This window comes from Gallus gallus, chromosome 2, assembly GCF_016699485.2.
Source record: "Gallus gallus isolate bGalGal1 chromosome 2, bGalGal1.mat.broiler.GRCg7b, whole genome shotgun sequence".
Lineage (NCBI taxonomy): Eukaryota > Metazoa > Chordata > Aves > Galliformes > Phasianidae > Gallus > Gallus gallus.
In genome coordinates, this window is record NC_052533.1 from 84,204,196 (window position 1) to 84,224,361 (window position 20,166).

The window sequence follows — 20,166 nt, forward strand, 5'->3', positions numbered from 1 at the left end:
AGCAGGTCACATGGATTGGGAAGGTGTCTCTGGGTGTCTAGTGAAGGCAGTGCAGAAGTAGGTCAGATACAGAAATATTTCCCAAGCTGCAATTGTGCCATGCAGTGTGGGTGTTTTACAGCCTGCTAAAAGATCTGCTGGCATAGAAGTGACCCTAAAGCACATGGATGTCATTGGTCCTGAGCTGCCTGGACCCCCGTTAACCAGAGCATGTTGGATTAGCTCAGCGCTACAGTTTTCTTTCAGGTCTCTAGAGGGATGTTTTTACATCAGTTCAAGAGTTGCGTGTATTTTCTCTATGAAGTTTGTTGTCCCTATTGGCCCAAGTCAAACAAGCGTGACCTTCTGGGCCTGATAATGACCTTGCTTTTAGCATTGTAGTAGACAGCATCGCATTGCAGTCTAGGGATAAGTACGCAGGGGTAAAAATTATAACTTCTGTTCTGGCTACATAAGTATTTTTAATTTCAGGATGAGGTTCAAAGCAACCCTCGTGGCTTATGACACACACAGTCAAATAGTAAAGACAATGTAATTGTGCTGTGCTGTTGTCAGTTCCTCTTGTGGGCAGAGGTTAAAGTGAGTTTTCAGCAGAGATTTGCACTCTCCTGACATTGGGTTAATGACAAAAATACAGCTAAACATGGGTTACCAAGGGAGCACTTGATCCAAAACTGATACCTAGAAAGCGAGAATCCTTGTGGACAATGTACATCATAGTGTAGTTCTCATCACTGGGAAGGATCAGTTGAAAATTTGAGGGAGATGGTAGGTGATGTCAGATCCATCATACTTACAAATTTTATGTTACATCCTAAATTCTTCCCTCCAAATAAGACTGTTTTCTTTCTGTTTAAAAAACAAAAAACCCTCAAACATCTGATTTATTTAGAATTTAATAAACTAGGAAACTTTTTCCAGAATCAAGCTCAAAGGAACCTCTCCTTTGAATCTAACAGTGGTATTTTGAAGGTGATATATTTCAGTTTAGATATATGAATATATTCAGTCAAGAACATGGATATTTAAGAATATAAAAAGAATATTTTAGCACATTTCAGCAGCTGACTAGGGAGGACTGATGTGGAAGAACCCTGAGCTAGGCCTCTAGATTTAAGGCAGACAAGAAAACCTCTATCTCAGAGAGTCAGTGCTATGGCACTATGACATTTTGAAACACCTTCTGAGCTGTTTTGTCGTCTTCTGATCTTTTGCCTATTCCTGTGGTCTTCCACGATTCTGTGAAGTGTGTCAGGAGCACATTTTCTAGATTTTGTGTAAGGCCAATGGAACCAGCCCTTGTTCTGTCTTGCAGATGATGAGCTGGGAAAATACCATGCAAACACCTTGGTATTGGGCCATTTTGTACATGCCCTGCAGTAAAAAGCTCCACTTAAAAAAGTCTGTGTGAGTCAGTAATTAAAAACCCCTGCTGATAAATATTTCCCATGCATATAGATATTAATAAAGCCTCATCTTTTCCTAAGCCATCTATGACCAGACAGCAAAAAGTTCAAATTTCTTTATCTATGAATTCATCTATTTTTGCACATCAAGAATCTGTGGAGGTACACACAGTGAGAAGCAACAGCACAACTGCTTGAAAATATATCAAAGGATGCATAACTGCAATTTCAGCATATTTCCAAGCAATGATGGTAAGTAGGGTTTTACGCAAGGAAGTCCTCTACTTGACCTGGTTGCCTGAGGAATTACATCTCTTTAGTAAAAGATACTGTCACAAAAAGGACAAAAAGGACTAAAAGCTATGTTCATTCAGATGGGAAAAAATAAATAAATAGGAAGATCTTCAATTTTCTAATGTGCATTACAAGATACTTGTTTTCCTAGAGGCTGATGAGTCATTTTAAGTTTCTTTTTTCTCTGTTTTTGCTTTAGGAGAAACAAAAAGAATGGAGATAAAAGGGGAAAATTTACTATGTCAAAATTCTATATTTATAGTTTATATACTGTCATTTGTGTTTAACTTGCATTAATCAAACCAATGAGAAAACAGCTGATTAGACCAAACAGAAAATCACAGCCATGCTTTGAAAAAGATCAGGAGACACCTTTAGGAAATACACTCACAGCTATGACTACCACATCTTTCTCTGGGAACCAACCCCAGAAGATGCTCTCTGCTTTTGCCCTTGACAACAGCGAATCAAGGGGAGGAAATTTCAATTAACCAGACAGCAGAAAAGTGAGTTGCTAGAAAATTCATCTGAGAGTTATGAAAATAGATCCTTCTTTGTCACTAGGCACTGGCGGTACTGATGTCATAAAATAAAATCAACCAGAAACAGAAATCTACACTTATATCAAACCAGGAATAAGGAGCAAATCAATTGAAGATCCTTTGTCAAAAATGAGAGGGGAGGGAAAGGACCCAGAAGAGTCAAAACCTTAAATCTTGGCTTTTTCAATAAAGCAATTTGAGTCCTGTCATATTTTCACCTCCAAATAATATTTGTAATGTTATTTTAACTCAGAAACTGGAGCCACAAAATAGTGTAACAATGCCCACGTTTCACACTGTGTGTTTCAACTAAACGGCATTGCTTGTACTCACCATCTTTCTTTCTCTTCATAGAATCATAGAATGGCCTGGCTTGAAAAGGACCACAGTGATCATCAAGTTCCAACCCCCCTGCTATGTGCAGGGTCACCAACCACCAGACCAGGCTGGTGCCATGTAGTCTGGTGCCACATCCAGCCGGGCCTTGAATGCCTCCAGGGATGCAGCATCCACAGCCTCCTTGGGCAACCTGTTCCAGCATGTCACCACCCTCTGAGTGAAAAACTTCCTCTTAATATCTAACCTAAACCTCCCCTGTCTCAGTTTAAGGCCATTCCCCCTTGTCCTATCACTATCCACCCTCATTTTAAATTTAAAAAAGGGGTAGAGAGCGTGTAACAGAACCAATTTCCCCTTTTAAGTTTTTGGCTCAGCTACCAATTCCATCACCCCAGGTGCCTCGCTCAGCTCAACTGATGACATTTTATTTTTAAAAGTTGAGAAATAAAACAAGAAAATGAAAATTCATGGAAAAATTAAGCTGCCTGTTTGACTATGCAAACATTCACATTCAAAATACTGGCATTAATCAGCATATCAATTTGTTCCTGACACCGAGGTTAATATTTGAAACAATTGTACCTCCCCCACTTACTTGCGATTGAAATGCAGTGTGTCATACCTCTGCACATGTTGTTCTCCTAGATGGGCTGAAAAGGATGAGCAACATTCTTATGAGTCAGTGAGCTCCCAGGAGAGCCTTCAGCCGCAGCAGTATGAAGGTAGTAGTAGTTTTGTTAATTCAGTCTCCTGATTATTTGCCTTCAGCCATTAACAACGGTAGAACAAATCATTCCTTTCATATTTTAGGAAATCCATGTTTCACATCATCAAAAGGGTTGGTTTTTGGAGGGAGTTTGATCAATCTTGTATTCATTAGGACCAATTCCCTGTGCTGGCTCTGCACCCTCACCTACACAGCTGGTTTGGCTCACTCTCCTGGAACAGCTGAGAATAATACAGCTGGCTGCCCTTATTAACGCGGATCACAACAGGCTCGCATTTATCACCTGATAAGTCATTGGTGTCTGGACAAAGAGCACGGTATTTCTGCTTTTAAGGTTATTTCCATGGCACAATGAAACAGCTAGTGCATAGAGATGGGTAGGTCATAAGAGCACAGCCTGCTGCCCAGGCTAGGCTACCCCTCCAGCAACACTAGCTGGGTCTTTAAAAGTTAAGGTCCAGTATTCACCAGTAATAAAGCAGTTAGCATTAGTTTGTACAGGCTGCAAAACTGGCTGTCACCAAGTAAATGGTTATATATTCCAGCTGCTGGAGAGCAGCAATAGATGTGCCTGGGTCTATGTGAAAAACCTCCGTTCTTTAAAACCCTTGACAGATAGAGATGACTCCCAAGAAGACAAGGCACATCATATTTTAAGATCTCAGATATTCCAGTGGTAGGTGATAATTTTACTTGAGCTTCAGCTGTCAGCACTAGTTAATTCTCATGCTAAGGAACATTGGTTCACGTGCATTCCTTGGTTGTAAGGAAAGGGAACTCTCACACCCTGTGAGTGCTGTGCTACTCTTTGCCTCTTGTGCTTTCTAATAATGCTTAACACATACTTAGTATTTAAAAACCTTTTCTGTACACCTAAGTGTTAGGAGTGTGTGTTCTTCAAAACAAGTGTAATTTATTCCCATGGTCTGTGTAGCTGAGAGCAGAACTGGCAGCAGATATATCCAGCTCAACTTATTATATAATATTAAAAAGTTGCTGAGTTATTTGCTACCTACAAAATCCTTAGAATTTAGACAAAAGTTTACAGAAAATAAGGATGCGTTGTTAACAAAGCTGGTGGAAGTTTGGAGTTGGCTGTCTGCTTGCTTTGTGACATCTCCAAAGGCTGCAAGAGCTGATTTTAAGAGATGCCTGGCAGTCCAGCATCAGAAACTAATGCTGGGATGACTTTCTGGAGTCACCATCCTCAAACGTTTCCTTTGCACAACCCATTTACAGTGACAAAATAGACAGCAAATCCTTTCATTCCAACAAGTCCTGGCTTCAGCATTGCTATCTCAGCAGGATGTGAAGACAAGATAAAAAAGCCAGCAGTGACTGTGCCTGCAGATGGGTCAGAGGAATTTTTCAAAAAAAACAACTTTCATTTCATCCCTGAGATGGAGTTCAATGACTGCAGCACAGTCAAGTCCCAAGCTATTACAGGTGTAAGTAAACTCTTCAGAGGTTAATATACAGCTGAGAAATTGTTTGCTTTCTCCCCTGACCCCCCTTATTTTGTACATATTTTCCATCTGAAATGGGATTCAGGAGTGTACCACTGCAGACACGTGGCACAGGCTGGACTTCTGTTCCAAATTTCTTTACTGTAACTCTTCCCTGTGATTTAATCCTCAGGGGGGCAAGCCAAGTAAGATGCAAGATTTAAATTTTGCAAGCCCTGGCACCGCCTGCTCCTCCAGAACTATTCATCTATAGCAATTAGTGTGCAGCAGCAAGCCCTACACTAAAGTGATGTGTAGAAACACAGGACTGACCCAGGCTCTCCCAGGCAGTACAAAACAGATCAAACAAGAGCCTAACAAGAAATCTTTCAACAGAGCTAAGTTTCAGAAAACAATCTCAAGATTAGATAAGCGAAAGCCCAGCTCTTGATAGCTGAAGGCAAAAAATTTAGAGGCTGAAGGCTGAGCACTTGAGACAAGAAGGCTGAACCCCAGTATTGCTGTGTGGGCTGAACACTACCAGCACCCAAGACCAGCAAAACAGACTGCTAGCACTGTCTAAATCAGCTGTCTGTGAGCATCCACCATTGAACAGCCCAAGAAGTGGGATATTTTATCAGAGTATTGGTAGTGCAGAGGGATGAACAAGACCTGCTGGCATCCTCCATCAGCTGATCCCCTGAATCCCAGGCACTGTCCACAACCAGAAGGCAGTTAATTGCATCAGAAGGGAACAGAAATCGTCTCCACCAGGGAATTCCAGCCAACCATGAGCAAGGACATGTATTTGCAAAGGGATTTCAGATACACACTGAAGCAAAGATGACTGTGCCATCAATCACGTGGAAGTTCTCTCTGAAGGGCCCATCTGTGAAGGTGGCAGCCTGTCAGCCTCTTCACTCCTCCATTTCACAGCACAACCTTCATAAGGATGGAAATCAGTTCAGGATAAGTGCATATACTGAGGGTGCTAGTATCTTTGCTTAACTGAAGCAAAAAGTCTTTGCTTCAGACCAAAATGAAGCAAAACTTATGTGCTTCAGACCAAACTATGCTGTAATAATCTGTTCAGAACTAACCTAGTCTGGATCAGCAGCAAAACCAATCTGGAAACACAGGGGTAAAGCTGAAACTATATTCCCAAAGGGGCAATGCCTGAAGAGTTACAAAAGTATTTTTCAGGGTCATGGGAGTTGAGATCTTAGGCTGGAGAGTTTTCAATCTGCAGAGACTTCTCTGCATCACCGAAGAGGAGCCTTTTAACTTACTTATCCAAACACAGGCAACAGTGTTGGGGGATACTTAATGCCACAGACATGTTGCTAGTATTGTGTATATGCATACATATATGTATAAAACAGATGAGAAAACTTCATCAGTTTCTACATGTCAACAGAAAATGTGGTTCTATCGGTCAGGTACTTAATAACAATTAAAATTGTCCCTTGTTTCAAACAAAACAGGTCACTGAGTTATTATGCTGTGGTCACTTCTGTTATAATCTTTTGCCATCTTTGAGCATCCATAGCAACTTCTCAGTTTAACTTACCCAAATTACTGCATCTTGTGTCTCTTCAGGGGAATGGAAAAGGTGAATAGCAGCTATTTTTGCAACACAGCGGCTCAGATGTATTTCTCTATATGCAGAGTTATTTCTTTTTACCACAGTGCATTCACTCCTCTTCTTTTCAAAGCCAGGCCCTAGAAAAGTGCTCTTCCAGTTGAACAACAAACACTCCTCAAATTTTCAATGTAAGCTTCAGAGAGGATGTCTGAGAGTCACACACCTGAAGTGCTTGGCCTTGAATCCTTTAAAAATAGAGGTTTCTACATCTGTCAGAATAAAGAATATCCAGCCAGGAACTGTTGGCATAAAAACAAGAGCCTTGGTCTTAGCAATCTAGCACTTCCACCTGGATAAAGAAATACTGAAAGGAATTCGAAGACAGCCAGCAACATAATAAAAACAAATGAGCCTGTGTGCATACCCTGAAGTAGCTTAAGGAAAAGGGGTGTAACCTTATTTGAGGAAAATTCTTGATATGACAGGAAGAAAACAAATTTGGACAGACAATTCAATTCTGGAAGACATCGGTATGCTTTCCTTTGGCCATCTGGGCAGGCACTGGCCTTGCAAGCTCTCCCGCCTCCCCCCTGCTGGTGCAGTTCTTCTGCCTGGTGGGGCAGCAGTGACTTCTGTGACAGTACTGCTGTGACTTCTGAGAGATGACAAAAGGACTTTACGAGACACTGTGGGGGACAGGGGTGGAGACTCTCACCTGGGAGGTGGCTTTCCATGCCAACGAGGACCCACCCTGGGCAGAGGAGCAGTAAGAGTGGGTTGGCAAAGATAAACTGCTATGTGCTGACTTCAGCCTCCTGTGTCATCTGTCACTGCAGATGGAACTATGCAGGATGCAGTGGACATAAGGGAAGTGGGGACCAGGAAAAGGGGAGGAGAGGCATGGGGCTGAAGTTCAGCCTGGGAAAGGGAGAAGAAAGACATTTCCTTCAGTGTTTGTTTTATTGCTTGTTTTCTTTTTCTTTTTTTCTTTTTTTTCCCCCTCCCTCAGTATTCAAATCAGTAATTAAATGTTTATGGTAACTGGCAATGAATTAAGTTAAGTGAAATTCCCTGAGTCAAGACTGTTTTGCCTGGGAGAAGAGGTCTTCATTTACTTGGCATTTTCACACAGCTCTGGGCTGCTGGGGATTTTTTTTGTTCATCTGTTTGTTATAGGCAAAGGGCAACCACAGCAGTCCTCCAGTCTGCTTCTGAGAGTCTGAGCATGAAGGGGGGCTGCCACTGTTGTGATCTTTCCCATGGTCGTGTTCCTGGCCAGGAGCAAACAGGGACTTACCTGCACATAAACACCAGCTCTGCGGGCTGCACCACCCACACATCATCATTGTGCTTTTAGGAGACCCAGCCCTCTCAAGGCACCTTCACAAAGCACACAGTCACAACCTGGTGCTAGGAGCATGTACAACACCAGGACCCATTGCGGCCAGTGACACATAGCACCAACATCAAGCTGGTAGTGACAGGGTCATCCCTAATGCATATAAAGCCCAAAAGGTTAAAAAAAAGAAAAAAACCAAAACAACCCAAAAAACCAACCAACCAACTAACCAACCAACCAATCGAACCAAAGAACAGCTTTGGTCAAAACACTTCAGAGTTCTAGAGGAAGGAAGGATGGAATACTGATATGACAAAAGGATTACAAAATCTTCCATGCGGGGTCAGGAAAGTCCATAGTGTTTTAACCAACTCTTTGATATTTGCAATCTAGGCAAAGTCCTATGCTGCTGGGTTAATATAAATATATATATATATTTCTATATATATATATTTCTTAAGGTGTTTCTGAAATCTTTACGTGTTTTGCGCAACGAGGAAGCCAGGAACAAGGGAGCCCCAGCAGCCTCCCATCAGCATGTTCAAGTCTCTTGGGTGGGACAAGAGTTCATGGGTGTGGAGAAGAACAGAGCTATGCAGGGCATGCATCCATGGTTTGTCATTAGCACTTAAATACTGGCTTAAAACTGAAGCTACGTTGTTCTCAATTAACTATTACACTAATAGTTGTTTGTTTGTTTTTTTAGTATAGAATACACAAATGTTCGTGTGCAGTTCTCCATTAACTGAAATCCAGTTTCGTTTCCAAGATTTGCAATGACAAATGATCTATTCTGGGTGTACTCCAGAGGGAACTGAAGAAAGGTGGAAAACGAGACAACACACTGTCAGATTAAATATATGTGATTTGAGCAGTTTCCAAATGCTGTTAGGTACTGAATTGAGTATGTCGATTCAGAATAGGCATCAGTGCATTGTAATAGACAATTCAGTGACAATCTCTGGACAATCTATCTGTAGGCAAAAACAAACAAAAAATCTAAAAGGAAACAAAATGTTACAGAAGAAGATAGGATAGCATTGCACTAATATGTAGCTCACCATGGTTTTTTAAGAAAAAAATCACATGAATAGCTGCAGCATACTTTACGTCCTCATCCAGCAAAGCACTTAAGTGCAGTCATCGCTTTGTCTTCAGTGAACTGTAAAGGAACAACGCTGCCTTGAAATTCTTTTTCTGCTATGGCCTGTGTGCCTCGAGAGGGTTCAGGGACGGTGGCAGCACAGATGTGGGAAAGGTACTCAGAGAGGCACCGACTTTGTCATACTTCACCCATGAAAGCAATGGATGTGGAGAAGGCTCAGTCATCTGCCGGTTCGGTTTGTTGGTGGTTGTAGCCCTTAGGTCAAGGGAGATGTGGCAAAGCCTTACAGGGATGAATCGTGTCTTGTGTGAGTCCTGTTTAACATCCTTGTGAATGATCGGGAAAAGAGGATTAACTCGCTTATGACATTTAGAGATGGTCATTAATTAGACAGTGAAGCAAGGAGCTAATACGTGGGTGAAAGACAGTAAGACGATTAAGTAATGGTGAAGCATACACATTTGGTCAACAAGCACACACATTTCCATGCATGCACACCTGCTAACAAATACAGTAAAGGAAAGGATTTTCTGAATGGCTGTTTTTAGTGTTTTGTGGACCCACTCTGTTGAACAGATGGATGAAAATACTTTTCCACCAAAAGCAGCCATCTATCATTGCAATGCTGCTGATCTGTCTCTTTATCTACTTCTGCAAAGGTAATCACAGAGCAGATTCCTTGCACATGTGATTCCTTTTATCTTCTGTTCCAGCCTTTGCGCATCTATGTTTCATGAGAGTAGTTCAGGTAAATTTCAAACAGAAAAGCATAATTTAAAAACACACATTAGCTCAGGGAGCATGTGAGCTCTATACTTAAGGGAACATAACTTCAGTTTGAGGTGCATCCTGGAAACGTCATGTGAGAGGATGCAGGGAAAGGGTGTGTGTAACAGCACTAGAGGAAGCTATCAGGGAGTCGGCTCTCCCATGCAAACACACTCAATGCTTTCAAGTCCTGCTTTCTCTCCGCCTGGCCTCCCTCTGGGGCTCCTGGTTGGACGTGATGGCAGGAGAGCAGCAGCTAAGGCATTAATAACTTCCCACCTCCTCGCAGCCAGCAGGAAAGCTATTTGCTTTGCCAATTACTCTGTGACCTATGAAAAAAACCTTTTCATCTTTCACTTCTGAACACCAGGAGCCAGAGTTGCTCACAGTTAGTGCGGGGATAACCACTGAATTGCTGCTTGCTTTCCATTATACTACACCATTGAGCTTTTCTTTGAAAACGCACTTATCCTCCTTTTGCACACTGTTTGTGTGATCCCTTCCTGACTCATGCACAGGGCTCAGCCCCCCCCAGGATGCCTACAGTGGGACCACTCTCCTGCCTACCACAGAGGTGCTTTGCTGGTGGTGTCTGGGGACACATAAAGGGGAGCACACGGTGCCCTGAGGGCACAGCAGCACTCATGGAGGTTAGATATGTCAGTGGGAGTACAAGAGGTTGAAACCAAAGGACGATCCACGTGCTGAGCATGAGCGAGCTGAGAGAGCTGCCTGCCCAGCTAACCACTGCCTGCACATCTCACCCTCAGCTGCTGAACTGGGCCTTGCTCTGGGCCTCTGCACAGATGGCCTGCTGCCTCCCAGGCTGCGCACATGTGGGGACAAGGGGACAGTGGGGTCACCTCCAGGCAGTAGGGACACTATCAGGAGCATCGACTTACGCTGTGAACTCGCTGCACCCAAGAAGCCCTCACGAACTGAAGGCATCTTGCAGGCTTGGCTGGGGACAAATTGTGGGGTATTAAAACTCCAGGGTATTAAAATTAACTACATTCAGTTTCTTTTTTGTTTGTTTTTTTAATTTTTATTGTTGGTTTGCTTTTTTCTTATTTTTTTTCCTTGTTCCTTTTCCTTTTTCAGATGCATCAACCTGCAGACAATATGCTCTCTAGGGGAAACCAGCAACACACACGTATTCAGAATGAGTTGGACAAGTTGCTTTGGAGGATTTATTTTGTTTAAATCTGTCTGCTTGGAAACCCAGCCGTATATTCCAGGTGTTGGCATTCCCTTGTGACAAGTCAACCCCCAGTTCAAGTGGAGCAAGTGAATCATTCAGCCCCACTGGGGCCAAGCTAGAAACTCCTGGTACCAGTGAGTGTGCAGAAGAAAAGGCAAAGCACCACCCATTAGCAAAGAAACCTCTGATAGCAACCATGTCTCTCTAATAGCATCATATTGTGGAAGAAAAAGGCCCAAACCTTTATTCTGGCAAGGCCTGTGATTGCAGAAAACTTTTGCATGCGTGTATATGAAGGGCTTGCCCTTCCAAGTGCCAGTGTGGGAAAAGAGTGAATAAATTTCCAAGTGTTCTAGCCTGAGTGCACTACATCATTTCTGATATGATGCCAAGGTGCCTCTTGGGGCTTTGTGCTCCACTTTCCTATACCTGCAATCCCTGATGCACTGCAGGATCTGCACTCCTGTGACAGCCAGACGCTGCATGCCAGGATCTGCATCTCTGTGGTGCAGCCTCAAGAGCAAATGTCTTGGCTGTTTGGGTAAAGTAAGAGTAAATCGACACTGAGGAGTGGTGCATCCTCCTTGCATGCTCACCATCCATGCAGTGCCCCTCAGGATGTGTGCAACTTGGTCAAATGAACTTCAGACCCAGCACTTGCGGGTCAATCTAGATAAAACAAATAGACACGGATGGATTGAGGAAAAAGGTATAAACCTGAGCTGTTCTGATACAAAACACTGACTGACGTGGATCTGAACACGTTTCTTTGGGTAACTCTGTGATTCACACAAACAAGAGATAGAAAACAAAAGCATCTATCATGCTGAGTGCAGCCCAACGCCGGCTTCCCCCTGGGGCTTCCATAGCATGCTGTCGATATGAACAATCCTCCAGAAGCGTGTGAGAAAAGGTTACTCTTTAGGAGGACTTGAGATGACTCATACATGCTGTCCTTGACCCAGAATCTTGCCGGAGTCTTTAGAGCAGGCCTCAAGCTCAGGATCAGAGTCATTCACTTGGGACTGCCGCTGGCTTGGTCTGGGGCAAATCGGTTGGCATCTATCCATGTTTTTTAATTGTCCAACAAAACAGGTAGTGACCTAGCATGTCCCATTGTGCTAGGAAACTGAGGGGATGTTGTCATGTCTTTTCAGGACCAAAACTCAGATTTAAAAAAAAAATAAAGAAGTCCCTTTTAAAGACTTACTAATAAAAATGTTGTTCTAAGTAGTAGAGTAAGGCCCAGGACATGTAGTTTTCTACCTACAAATCTGTGAAGTTCTACATAAACATGAAGCATACAGATGTGCTATTTTCTGAGTTGAGAGACAGAAAAAAATGACTTTAGCATCTGGCACAAGAAAAGTTGAATGTATTTGCATCAAGATCTCCCTATGTTAATGTTGCCGTACACTGATAGCAGCAAAAGGACAAGCTTTAGCATGCTAAGTCTTCCCTCTGTTACCTGAGGAACCCCGAGGACCCTTCAGAGTAGCAGGGTCCCCTCCTGTGGCCCCACCTGGTGTTAGGGTCAACGTTACATGCCCCTTGCTCACACCAGGAGAAGACAGGTTGCACATGAAGTGTGTGTTTCATCAGGAGGTCACTGAAGACAAAGTTGCCTGTGGGACAAAATGTCTGCATTCCGGGGTCCCAGGAAGCAGCAGGCTTACAGAACAGATTGCTGACCTGGCCCAAATCATTCCTGGCAGAAAAAAAATATACTAAAGCTCTGTTAAGGCAGATTGCTGGCTTCTGCATAGGTTAACACCTCACTGTGTATCTCTCTTCTAAAGCATTGGATGAGCTCATAATTGCTTGTAGAATGAGCAGGCAAGCTCATCTCACTTGCAAGTAATCCTACAAAAGGTAATCACAGTGTCCAGCACGTGGGTTAGTGTCCACAATAAACCAGTGAAGCTGCTCAGTATTTTAATTCTGCCATGGCTGTCTCAAGGCTCCTGCTTGCTTCCTCAGGCATGAACACTACTGCACTTACTTTCTTTATGAGTCAGGAGATGAGCTACATCTGGCTGTAGTGAAATTGATAGGCGAAATAAAGGACTCTCCTTCAAGCTCAGCTAAATGCCAGGCTGTTTATATAAAAGCACAACCTGCAATATGCTAACTACACAGCCCTGTAAGGCGCATAGAAAAAAAAGCAGTAAAGAAGTTGTTTAGCTTGCCAGGCTGCAGTAAAAAAAGCTGGGTTTAGTCATAATTTATTATTGAAAACAACATGGCAACTCTCCCTTGCAGAACAGGGATTATCTTGGGCTCTGGAATAGGTGGGATCTGGTGCAGGTTCTTTGCAAGATTTCACAGCAAATGTGATTATAATAATCTCTGTAGAAACAGCATTAATACACCCAGATCAGGAGCCCCAGCTGTGCTAGATGATGTAACAGACCTAAGAGCTGAGTGCTGCATGTGAACTTGCAGAGTGCTTGCTAACATAAACCCCCAGTTGTCTATCTCCACTCCTCTGGGACTGCTTGCAGCAGACTGGTGGTTAGGCTGAGGTCTGCTCTAGTCCTTACTCTACATCAGGCATGTCCAACCCGTGGGCCTCATGCAGCCCTGGACTGTTAGTAATGCAGCACCACAAGATCATGAACTTTAAACATTATTATGTGGCTTTTAGCAGTATTTTGCATGAGTGCATAGGTGGCCCAGAACAGTTCCTTTTCAGCCACTGTGGCCCAGGCAAGCCAAAAAGTTGCACATTTACGCTCTACATTGTCACTGGTGGCATTTCTACATGGCCCTGGTAGATTGCCTAATTCTTCTGAGCAAGCTTTTAGTCTTCAGAAAAATACTGTATGGGATTGAAGGTGTTTTTTCTGTGTGTTTTTTAATAAAAAGTTTTATTTTTAGAGAAATTGTGGTATGAAAATTGGAACCTGCTCTCAGTTTCACTCCCTGTGTTTAGAAAGAAAACCTGTGAACCTATAACTTGGCTCATAAGGATGAGCTTTCCTTGAGAAGGAGCTTCTTTATACACTGCTTGAGGTGACCTTTGCTATAAAGATAGGAAGTGCATGTAAATAAAAGATGATGGGCTTTGAGCAGCAAATGCCCCTGTCTGCTTTAGTAGAAAGCTGATCCAGAGGTTTGATATGATTTGGATCAGTGCTGGGAGGAAAAGTAGCATTACAGAATCATTAAGGTTGGAAAAGAACCCTAAGATCATCCAGTCCAACTGCCAACCCACCTCCACCATGCCCACTGACCACGTCCCTCAGTGCCACATCCACATGGTTCTTGAACACCTCCAGGGATGGGATTCCACCACCTCCCTGGGCATCGTGTGCCACTGCCTCGCTGCTCCTTATTTCTGAGAAGAAATGGTTCTTAATATCCAACCTGAACCTCCCCTGGCACAACTTGAGGCCATCACCATCACCTCCTGTTGCTGTTACGTGGGAGAAGAGGCTGACCCCCATCTGACCACAACCTCCTTTTAAGTAGCTGTAAAGAGCAATTTGTTTATTTGTTTGTTTGTTTTAAGAAGAAAGACTGGAAGATTTACATAGATTCCACTATATTTATCTGGACCTACGGAAAGACAATGCAGCAGCCTTCCAAGTCTGCCACACGGTATCTTTCCTCTTTCTGTCTAAGAGGTTATTTGCGCTTCTGTGCAAGAAATACTGGATGATATTGTTGTAACAGTCAGCTTTTCATCATAATAATTTCTAGTTTAAAAAAGGCTACAGTTGTCATATAGCAAAGCTCTCATATAGCTGGAGCGTGAAGGCAGCTCGAGAGAGTCAGAGTTTGTAACCAGGAAAACCCACACAATCACACACCTCCTGCTTGAATATTCCTCGCTGTAAATCTGCAGAGGAGCACAGAGCAGCAGTATATTGTGCTGAAGTGCTTTTGGATCTGCTGGTAGAAGAAAGACCTAAGAAGTCAGATGGGGAAAAATCAGTAGTGCCTGGGAGAAGCAATAGGAGCAGAGCTTCTGAGCAGATGATGATGCAAAAACTCAAAAGATAGTGATGAGTTACCTCCTGAAGCATCCACCGCTGCTTTCAAAGAGTGATGGACATTGCATCAATTAAGGAAAACTCAAAGGCTACCTGGGTTCTGCAGCAGTGGTGACCTCACAGTCATCTAAATGCTTGATAGCTGCTGTAATGAGAGATTGCACGTGCTCCAGAAGGCCAGCTACTGCAGCGTAAGTCACAATGAGAAAAACAAACGAGCACAGAAACAGCTCTAGCTCATGCCTCCCTGCCTTATTCACAGAAATGGCAAGCAGAGCAAATCTTGGCCCCCAGTAATGTGCCAAATGGAAGGGAAGGGAAGGGAAGTGAGACTGTGTTGGTACAGCTGGCACAGTGCATCCAGACAAGTTAGTTAACTAAGGCAGCCTATAATACTGTTTCTGAAAGCAGACAGAGGTCTGATGTGGCACCAGTTCTTTGACATGGGATGGCCGAGCAAGGGGTGGGTTTCCTCCGTGCGCATCCAACCCGGTGATCCTACCAGTGACACCTGCAAAGACTAAAGGTGAGGAATGCATCCTGGGGACTGCAGAAATGCTGATGGTTGCTCTTTGAATAGCACAGTATCGTCAGTTCTGGTAAGAGAAAAAAAGCTGAGCTTCTCCAAGCAAAACATTTCAGTTCTTAGCGTCTTGACTAACAAAAAAATCAAGTGTCTGCTCAAGACCTGAGGCAAAAACCTCCACTTTTTTCAAGTTATTTTACTACCACAGGGCTGGAATCTCCCTGGGCTCTTACTGAGACACTGCTGTGCAGGCTCAGGCAGCACATTGCTTTCAAACTGACAAGTGGAGGAGATTCTTGGGTTGAGTCCCAGACCGACCGATAAGCCAGGGGTACAACAAAGCATGTGAGGAGATGTTAGATCAGGCAGCTTCTGGGATCTCCTCCTTCCCTGGAAACTTAGCTTATAGCCGGGGAAGAACACGGAGGTGACCCCACAGCCACCCTTCGATTACAGCCGGCCATTGGTTTGGCATTCCAGGGACTGTTTTCTTGGAGCCTTGAGCCAGCCTAGTTCTACTGGAAGAAGTTAAGCCATCTCAGTAAGCGACAGCTGTAAAATCTGCTATCTGAGAAAACCCAGGTTGCTTTAAGGAAGGTTCTGCAACTAGGAGAGACAAGGCAGTTTGGCACAACAAGGGAGATTTACCATTTGGCAGACCTCACAGTCTCAGGGTACCGAGTGGAGAGCGCAGCTCCTGTCCTGGTGACAGTTCAGGTGACAGGGGTCCCTCCCAGGCACCAAGGGAACATCAGCAGCTCCTGAAGTCAGCAGATAGGGCTGGCTGCCATCCAAACTGCAGGGAAACCTGTCACGTTTCAGTTGCTTTTTAAGGTTGAGCATATGTACCCTCTTAAGTACCAATGTGATACGCGCAGCAGAAACAGATTAGGGCAGCCAGCTTGCTCCAGCCCAGCTTTGTTCTGCTCTGCTTGCAGGAACTGGTCGTGCTGGCACCTGGGCTGCCTCCTGAGTGGTGGGGGAGGAGAGGGGAAGGATGAAGAGGGTGGCAAATCAGTAAGTGAATGACAGGAACCTGCCTTAGGTGAAACATTCATGTGGGAGCCCAACCAGGAGAGGAAAGGCAGAGGGGCAGGAGGGGGAACACAGAGGCCATCCCTTTCTCCCACGGGACTTCAACACTCATACAAAACCAGGAGCACATGTCCCAGCCCATGCACTGCTGGGCAGTTAACTCGGGAAATGGCAGTGCCATTTTTGCTGTAATTGCTGTTTCGGATTAGCTTTGTTCACTGCATTTCTCTCTCAAACTGCTGTTTGCATAAGTGTTCCAACCAGCTTGACTTCCAGTGCACTTATTAATGTTAAAATATATATAAATGCTCCTTCTACGGCATCTAAAAGCATATCTCCAGTTTGAAGGAAAGTCTTTGTAGTTTCTAAGCTTTTCAGTGCTTTCAGGTCTAACCCATTGTGCAAGGAGATAAAAACAGGAATTTTGCAAGCCATTGTATTCCCAGCTAAGTTTAACACTCATTAGCCAGTCTGGTTACTGACTAAACAACTTGCTTAAGCACTGGTCATAGATCTATGGTACTGCCTGGATTTATTTAAGCTGTGCACGTTTAGGGTCAGCTGCTGCGAGTTGCAAATACAGTTGAGTCTCTGTGCCATTGCTTGTCAGAACACCATGCATGTAGCACTCCAGCAGCCCAGGCTTCGATATTGCATTTCTCCCTCGGGGTCCTGCAGGGAAGAATTTCAAGAGGGCAGAAAATGAATTTCTAACCCAGGAGAAAGCATTTGATGAAAAAGTCACATTGTTCACTCTTTTTTTTTTTTTTTTTTTTTGTGGAAAATGGGATGTGGGTGGGGAAGAAAAGCTAATGCTGAAGTGATTCCAGCTCTAAGAGCCACCAAGAGCCTGATAAGAGCAGCAGTTTGTTGCTTCTGAGCCCACCCCTGCCTGCACAGGGGATTGCCAGCCATGGTAGGCCAGGACTGCTGGGCTGGAGGAGCCCTGCTGCACCCTGTAGGCCATGCCAGGGAAGGGAGTATGTCTGGTGAACCCTAAAATACATGCCAGGAAGTATTGTGACATCGGAATTCACTAAAAAGCATTATTTGTGTTGGATGTGGCTGTCTCCCATAAAATTTCCTTACTTCTGTGGCTAGAAGGGCTTTCCATGAGAACCGCAGAAACTCATTTTGCCAACAACACTGTCAAGGGAAATAAATAGGGTCAGCCTTCATAACACCAACTTGCACTTCCAGAACAATGAAGCAAAATAATCTTCCTGACTTACCCAAAAGGCCAGGTGCACCTTGAGTTGGAGCTCAAGTTGTTGGTGTTACACAGATCTGCTCTGCTCACTGCTTTACCAGTGACACAGGAGGAGATGTATTGGAGTGCCAAAGTCACTGCATGCCCTACCAAACTCCCTCCTTAAAAGAGGGGGATGGTCACCGCAGAAATCTATCTTTATGGTCCTTGGATTCATTAGAAGAAGCAAACTGGCATGCAAGACAATCAGTAAAACAAGAAAATCTGATATGAAAGCTAAGCAGGCCCAAACTGCTAAGAGATTGTTCAGGAGAGCCTGGTGATGCATCCTTCCGTCAAGGTAACTAGGTTCTTCAAATGCTATTATCTTAATTCTTTTTCAGGAAGGGGATAACATGCCACAGTGAAATATTTTACTTCAAGCTAATATATGCTGCAGGCTGCAAGGTAAAAGAAAAGTGCTCCATGAATTTGCATTAACCTTCTCCAGAGACTTCTTAGCTCTTATGTCAAGATGCCGTGAAGAAAAATAGGTTAAATAATGAAAAAATGAAGAACCACTAGCTTCACTTCTTCTCTCTGCTGGGAGGCCTTAATACTTCGCAGTTGTGCTCTCAGCTGTGCACTGCTCAGGACCAAATGCAGCAGGCTGCCTGGTGTTTCTCTGCCTGCTGCATTGCTAGTGCTCTGCTCATCAGCAACGGGGTTTTGTCTGTCTTCAGCAAACAGCAGCAGAGGTCCTACAGGAAGCATGGGAGATTCATCGGGAGTCACCATTATGCCAATGCTGTGCTCTTGCAAAATCAAGTCCCATGTGCCAGTTAGTTAGCTGGAAGTCTCACATGATGAGAAGGACATGTCCAGCCACCCGCTCTGTGCTTATACAGAGTACTGGCTGAAGGAAGTCCTTCATTCTCTCACTTTTTTTTTTTTTTTAATTAAACAGTAGGTTTAGAGCCTGGGGGTATTCAGGGAGGAAGTTCTGTCCCACTTCCCCCTTCCCTAAACTACCACCAACACAAACATAGTTTCCTGCCTCACTGGCACACACAGGCACCTGCTTCTCTTGACCCTTCTCACAGAATCCCTCTGTGCTCCAGAGAATTTGGCCCTGAACACAGATAGTGGAAAGCAAGCTAGCAACATCTTTCCTACTACAAATTTGACCATAAAAAATAATCTCCATGGAATGAGAGAATTATTAGCCAAACTTTTTCTCATATATAACTTAAACAACACTTGGAAGAAAATTTTCCTTTAAAAATAAATGTATCAGCTGAAAAAGAACTGCAGCAATTGACTACAGTGTAATTACAATTCCAAAAGCTTGTTATGTGACACATGCGATAATTATTAAAAGAAAAATTTATAGCTGTATAGGAAGAGCTAACAAGAAAAAAAGAATTACGTCCTTTGGTGCATCAATGAATTATGTTATGTTCTGCTTTTACTCTGGCAGGACTCAAGGATAAACATATTAGAAACCTCCATTTAGTAAGGAAAATGAGCAAAGAAGCATGGGGCACACTGGAGGTGTGCTACAGGTCACGGTCATTCAACAGTGGGTAGGCAACATTAAGTAGACAGCTTCAATTGCTTTCTTTTTGTTTTCTTTCCCCCCAAGCTATTAGCTGGAGAACTTTGGTAGCCTTTTACGTTCCCAACAGAATGTTATAAAACAAACACGAAGCTCAAGACCTTGTTGGAATACGATAGTAACAATCTTCTAGAAAGTTAAAGTGGAGTTGGGAAGGCTGGGTAGCTCCCTATGTTAATGATATTGACAGCACGTTCATGAGCTATGCCAGTGAGGAGGAAAGCGTAACTTGGCTCTGCAAGAAGCTCTGCAAAAGCCTGAAGCTTACAAATATGAACATTAGGAAACAGATTAAGTTCTTCAAGATAAACACAACAAAAAGCATGAATATATAAGGGTAAATCAAAGGCTAAAAAAAAAGACCCAGAGAACAGTAATCTTAACAGGAAAATATATAAATCAATATGTTAAGCAAGATAATCATGATCATTTCTCAGTGATCAGGGAAGAGAGCAACCAGTGCTGAGGAGCAGAGCAGTTAATGTCTCTCTGCTTCAGTCTTCACCAAGAAGGATCCAGCTAGAGCATGGATGGGTAGGAAAATAATGCTCAGGGATGGGTGTAGGAGCTGAGATGGCTCCAGAAAAGGAATGACACAAAGAGTACTGGGAAGGCAGAAAATGCCTATGCTTATCTAACTGGCTATCCTCAAAGAAATACATCCAGGCTGCTCTTCAGAACCACTAGAACTTTGACTGAGCACTTGGGAGAAAGCATGGGACAATAGGAAAGACAGAAGCAAGATGTTAATCCTAAAAAATAAATAATAATAATAGTCAGAATGTTCAAGGATAACAAAGTAAATAGTTTTGATTTCAATTCCTAGAAAAGCAGTGGAACAAATTACTAATTCTATGTGAAAATGCAGCAAGCAGCCAAGATACAAGCAATCACCACCACCAACTCACTGAAAATCACATCAAATAAACCTAGCTTTCAATGCATTACCTTTCTGGGCTGTAAAATCTAAGAGTCGATTTTATTTTCATTTCTTCTTAATTTTACCCAAATGCCAGTACTATTTCCGATGTGCAAGCCAGGACAGATGT